Genomic DNA, 7,224 nt, shown 5'->3' with positions numbered 1-7,224 from the left:
AGATTTAATCAAAATAAATGAATATTAGCTTATTAGCTTATTAGATTAAATCAAAATATTGAATTATCAAGTAGAGAAAAAGTTTGTATCAAACCTAAGAATGGCCATCATAACGTTGTTATTGACCTCATTTGAAGCTCTAGAGAGAATTGAAATCTCTTCTCCCCCAAATTCAAGATACTGAGGTCTATGTTGAATCATAACCCTAACATTAAAAGAGCTTCCCAATTCTTTTAATGAGGCCATGTTTGTAGAGTTGAGGTCATCTATCCTCTTTGACTCTTTGATGGCATTCATTTCGCAATCAATGATTGCTCGAATGGTACATGTTATAAATGCATAGAGATGCAAATCCATATATGTTGATAGTGTGGTGTCATTTTGCATCTCAAAAATTTGACCAAGTACCAAAAAGCAATTGTAGCCCACCCTCCATCCACAATTATAGATGTGGCTATTATCTTGATGTGATACCTGACATGTTATATACTCTATTTGTTGTGCCAAGTCACATTGCCGCATTACTATGTCGATAGCATCTACTAATTTTCGAGCTGATCTGCATATCAAAACATATAACAACAGTGAATATGTGCATTGCATATCAATCTACATGTCAAGAAGTGACAACAAGTGTAGTCTATACTTACTCTAACACATTGCCATGGACGGATGTCATTGAGTTTGCAAAGAAGCACTTCTTCGCAAGGATGTCCACGACTACCAGACTCCAATGTGAGCTGCATTATCAATAAAGAATAATTACTGTGTTTGAGACAATTCTAGCAAATGCAATAGGAAAAACAAGTAGGGTTTGATGCTTACTTCTCATAATATGCTGTAAAAATAACTCGTGCGTCATTCATAGGAATGTGCTTCAACCACTTGCAAACATTCTCTATGGTTTCTTCTTTGTTGATAAGCACTTCCGAAATACGAGGATCGAGCATATATGAAACGCTTTGTATATTTTGCGGAAAATTTGCTATAACATTGCTATATTTAAAAAAAAAGTATTAGCTTCTTGGGTTTAATCAAAATAAGCAAAGTATAAAGCCAAGGAAAAGGCTGCATCAAACCTGAGGATGGTTGTAATGACTTTGACATTAACCTCATTCTTAGGATTCAAGAGGATTGAAATCTCTTCTTCACCAAATTCAAAAAAATGAGGTTGTTGTCGAATTAACAACATAGCAGTGAATGAACTTCCAATCTGCTCTAATAGATTCATATTTTTATGACTCATCTTATTGAGGGAGTAGTCTACATCGTATTCTTCTTCACTTGCTATGTCCTCCACATCCTCCTTCTGCCATAAAAATATAAAAAAGTTATGCGATGTACACATCCCAAATAAAGGCTTAAACAAGCAGATAAGGTTTCATATATGCTTTCATTAGTGTAAGTCTCTCCTCTGCTTGGAGCAAAAATTTAAAAAGGTTTCATACACGCTTTCATTAGAGTGAGTCTCTCCTTCTCTTGGATGAAAAATTTAAAAAGTTATGAGATTTACACATCCCAAATAAAAATAATGGTTTAAATAATCATAGAAGTATAAAGATAGCATGCTTTCATTAGACAAGTTATGAGATTTATACATCCCAAATAAAATTAATGGTTTAAATAATTATAAAAGTATAAAGATAGTATGCTTTCATTAAACTCATTCTCTTCTCCTTTTGGAGGAAAATATAAAAAAGTTATGAGATTTATACATCCCAATTAAAGGCTGGAACAAGTATACAAGTATAAAGATAAGGTTTTATACATGCTGCAATGTAGTCATATTTTCATGTTGTTTCCCAATGGTAGTAATTAGATGCTGAATACTCTCAGCCCGAAATGCTAGCAGATCAGCTTCTGTATATGATTCCATTTTGACTGGTAACTCCATATCAAAAATCTCTCTAAGAAACAACATGCAGTTGTAGGCGACTCTCCACCCACAACTGTGTCCATCTTTTTGCTCCACTGGCAGACGTCTTTTGAATTCTACTTGATCTTGTTGCTCCGTGGTTGTTCTGACAGCAGATACTAGCCGATATGCAGCACTGTCCAGCATGACATATGAAATATATTAATATGTCATGATCATAAGATACAAAATAAGAAAGTATCAAAAATATTAAGAGAATAATTACCTTGGGGAGTTGGCATGATAGCCTTCTATTGAATTCACAAACCATAAATGGTTGAGTTCAAGGTCCCAGAAGATCAGACTCCAATGTGAGCTACACGACCAGAATAAAAATGATTATTGTTTTACACAAACTTGCCAAAGAAATAGTAAAAATAAGGTTAGAGTTGATACTTACGCCTCATGATAAGGCATTAAGATGACTCGCACCCCATCTAAATTCAAAGGGCTTAACCAGGTACAGACATCTTCTATAGTCTTTTGAGGAGAGCTAAGAATAGAAGAAAGGAGAGCATCGAGCATGTAGACACGATGCTGCACTGTACTAGGAAGTTGAGAAATAACTACACTGCACCAAGAAATAAACAAACATTAGCTCATAGAATTGATTTGCATTCTGCACTAGGAAACTGATATATAACTGAACTGTGAATAAATAAACAAATGTTAGCTTATTGAAGTAGCAATAAATAAATAAACATTACCTGAGAATGGCCAAGATAACATTGTCATTAACCTCTTTTAAAGGATTGGAGAGGATTGAAACCTCCTCTCTACCAAAGCTTAAATACTGAGGTTCTCGTTTCAAAACGATCTTAACTTGAAATGAGCTCTCCATTTTATCTAATGCAGCTAAATTTGATTTTTCAATCAAATTTAGAGGTGGTTGCATTGTTGAAGTGGAAGGGAGTGCCTCCGTATTGACTTCATCCATTTCTTCTCCCTCTATTGCCTGTAAATAAATATGAGAGATTAGAGTCATTATCTTTAAATTTAAATCTTATTTAAAAAATTGTATTTAGTTGAGAAATAGAGAGTTCATACCGCTAAGTATTGTCGTAGTGGCCTTTTTTCATAACCCTGCGAGCCATAATTATCAAAGAGGGCATCATCATATTTGTCTTCATCCACCAACCTCTCTGTGAATGGGTCATGTAAGTCCATCTTTTCATCATTAACAACTGGGACATTATGATCTTCAAGGTAATCATCCATGTCATCGGTGTCCTTGTGGTCTATCTCTTTTTCATAGCCTGTGGTTAGATCTGCTTGAAGCTGGAAATAGGCCATGAAATGCTTATTTTCAATAATATTGGTGGAGTTGCCTTTTCTTAGGAGATTCTCAAATAAATATCCCATCCTGCACAAGGTGACCTCCCAACCTGCCGGCAGCAAATTCTCCATCATGGTAAGCAAGAGACTCCCACTTTTTGCAGGACTTCCGTAGTTGTTTTTTTGATAATGTATGGACCTGGGAATATCTTGCTCTTCTAGCATCAATCTCAAATTATTTGAATTCCCTCTTATGTTCTTTTGTAAAGAGTGATCAGGGTTGGGACTCCGCATACATAGAAAGAATGATTCAAGAGTTTGAATCGCTATGCCACATTCTCTCTTGCCTCTCTTTGCTGCATAAACACCACTATAGATCTTCAAATCTGATGAATATGCTCGCTCTAGAGTAACCTGCATGGCTTCTTTGTCTTTTTTATCAACAAATATGACAATGTTACAAATCGCCACTTTGCTAATGGTGGTATATACTATTCTATCAATGAAGTTATGGATATCATCGCTAGAAACTTCATTGATAAAGAATAGTTGTGGCTTATCCCATGCTGACTCATTCTTAAAGAAGTCATCTTCTGAGACTCCCCTGAAGTTGACAAGCTTTCCAGACTCTGCCGTAACCTCTACATTGAATTGAAAGCTTTGGTGCATATCTGTTGGCATTCTTATCTCGCTGATTAATCTTTCCACATATGCAACCACCTGTTGTGGGATCTCTTTTCTCATATAAGAGGTTACTATTTCCGACCCATCTTCATCCTTTTTAATCCACCTGTTGGCCCATAGCTTTACCTTGGGTGTTGACAAAGAAGCTATATGCTTCACCACATTATAGTCAATGTTGCAATGAGTAAGTGGAATTTGTTTCTCTGACAGCAAATACTTGATGGCACTATGCACTGCATCACGCCTCACCTGTACATTGATGCATTCTTCCATGCAGTGGTCTTTGTCTTTTTTTCCAAAAAACCATTCTTTCTTTAAAATTCTTTGTGCTGCCATGGATGCATACTTATCAGGTAAGTACTTTACAGGCCTCCACATCCTTGCCGTCAACTCCTTCTTATCCATTACCTTTGACTTGCCGGAGATAAACAAAGGAGCTTCATAGGTCAGCTGTCCACGCTCACAAGCAATGCACGTTTCAAGCATCTCATTGAACACTTCAACAGGACAAAAGATGATAGAAGTATAGTCGGCATATCTGTCCCTCACCACCTTGAGGCTTGTCATACTTTCTTCCCGCTCTTGGGTTCCCCTAGGCACAACTGCACTCAAAGAAGTATAAAAGTTTGTGAGTGTGTCGGCGTCTGCTTTTGTGACCTTTCGCTTCAAATCAGGATTTGGGGAACCAAATGTTGTCCATATCACCCTTGCCTTCTGTAAGACCTCTGATGTTGAGGATATCTTACGCTTTCCATGGACATAATGATTAAGTCTTTCGGACTCAATCAAATACTTAATCTCATGCTTGAATATACAGATCGTTGCAGGATAATAATGGAATGAGCTTATCTTTACAAATTGTTCTGGAGTGAGTCTTTTGCCCTCCTTTGCTTCCCTTGTGATCTGATTACAAGCATAAGCCCAATGTTGACCATCAATGGGCTGGAATCTGCAATGAAGGAGAAATTCCTTCTTGACTTCCTTTAGCATATTCTCTCCTTGTGCCTCTTCGCCTTGTTCATGTGGAATATTTTTTAGAGTGTTTTTAAAGAATTGACTGAAGATCTCCTCGAAATGTGTAGGCCCTGTAAATGTTATTTGATCCAGAAAACTATTTTTGGTTGGACAAAACATTATTGGGCGCAAGACCACATTACTTGCCACAGGTTTCTTACCATCTCTCAAAGCCTCGTATATTTGCATTGCATAGGATATATCAAGGCTTCGGCTATTAGTAAACAGAGCTGCAGCTTCCACATCTTTGGCATTCACAAACCACGTCCTTTGACCCCAGATATATCCCACATCATCATCTGTAACTGCTTCATTAAGACGCAGATTAAGATTTTTAATTGATGTGAGTTCATCTTGATCATCTTCAGCCTCGGATTCTGAGTCTTCTTCATCTTTCTCTTTTTTTGACCGTTTTTCATCCACATTATCTTTCTCTACAGTGGGACGATGTCTTTTCTTACTGCTTGGAACCGTGGCTCTTGCAGTACTAGCCTTTTGCATTTCACGTCGTGGTTTGCTAGCAAGAGCTTCTAGCATAACTGCAGTGGATCGACCTTGATCTTCTTCAATTTTTGCTAATTCCCGTGCACTCAAGGCTTGTTTTTCATCATCCTTAGTTACATTCACCATTTCTGGCTCTACAAGTTTGCGCTCATGTTCTACAGGTTTGTGACAGTGTGCCTGTTCTTCTTGTCCCTGCATTGAAGTCTGAGCTTTTTGATCTCCTTCATGTGATGATTCTTGCATATGGAGAGCATATTCTGCATCCTGAAAGTATTCAAGCATTATCTTTGCATGCATCCTTTTTGCCACCACACTAGGAAATTGCTCCCAAGTATATGAAAGAGTCTCCAATGCCCTTTGCAACTCTGGAAACTTTGATGGTTGAGGAGGAGGCATCACAAAAGTCTTTGCGTCTCTCCTTGACACAATAAAATGCATACCGCCAACTTCAGGATCTGAACTCTTTGTTAAAATATCCACAAAGGTGTCTTTTCGCTGAATTATTATGCCTACTACAAGGCTTGAAGTCATATCTTTTTTGAAGAAAGTAGCATCCCGTGGATCTTCAACACCATTGAACTCCCTTTTTGACATAAGTAGAAAGAGTCTCTTTTCCTTTTGATGAAGAAACCAGGCTCTTCTACCCATGTGATATCGAGTCCACCTACCAAAGCCATTGGGGCTATATTCCTTTCCTTTGAAATTCAAAGTGACATCAGAAACCCATTCTCTGATCTCAGAGTCATCTAGCATAGCCATCACATTAGCTGATTGCTCCATAATCCTACAAGAAAAGATAATGAAGAATTTAGATACATACAAGTAAAGTACAATATACAACCCTTGATACAATAAATGTGGAAAATAGCCCAAAAGGCTTTACAAGGCTTCATATGGCAATAAATGTGGGAAATAGCCTAAAAGGCTTTACAAGGCTTAAATATTTGTACAAATGTAAAAGAATCAGCCAATAAAGCTTTACAAGTAATATAAAATGTCGTCTAGTGATAAAGCTTCAATCTTCGTGAAGATTCATGTAATCTGTCCATCCATTGATATCTGAGCACTGATACCCAACTGTTGCAATCTATCCACTAAAAACTGTTCCACTGATATCCACTTATGCAGCCCACATGATATCCACTTATGCATCCCACTGATACTCGTTAATTAGTGAATGGTCGGGATGGTCGGGTTTATTACAAGGCGCTTCATATGACAATAAATGTAAAAAATAGCATAAAAGGCTTTACAAGGATTTTTATGACAATAAATGAGCTTAAATATTTATACAAATGCAATAAAAATAACCAATAATCATCAAGCTCCAATATGTCCCATGACATGTAATCTGTCCACTGATATATGCAATCTGTCCACTGATATCTGCTCATGCAATCTGTCCACTGATATCTGCTCATGCAATCTGCCCACTGATAAACTTCTTGGTAAATGGTAAAAGGTCTTATTTAATAGCATGTTATGAGTGTTAAACCGCATGTGAGCGAAGGGACTGACAACGAATAGGAACTAGTTAGAAAAATTTGAGCATGGCTTCGATTGGCAACTTGGAGAATTGTCTCTCCTCTAAGGCAATCTAATCTATGCTAAACTATGCTAAACCAACCGTCGAAGCAAAGAAAAGCAATAAATAATTTCTTTTTCTGTGTTCATTTTAATGTGCTGGGGTTTAAGAGGCTTAAATATGCAAAAGAAGGGGTTGTGATGTAGAGGCTAAACCTGCATGTGATATAAATAAAGAACAAGTATCTAAAGAAAAGTTAACATTTTTCAATTTAAAAGATGAATATATATAAAAACATTATCTCACC

This window comes from Dipteris shenzhenensis, chromosome 6 (assembly GCF_047967505.1).
Source record: "Dipteris shenzhenensis isolate YYH24624 ecotype China chromosome 6, Dip_SZ_1.0, whole genome shotgun sequence".
NCBI classification, from domain to species: Eukaryota; Viridiplantae; Streptophyta; class Polypodiopsida; order Gleicheniales; family Dipteridaceae; genus Dipteris; species Dipteris shenzhenensis.
This window is presented reverse-complemented; position numbering follows the sequence as displayed.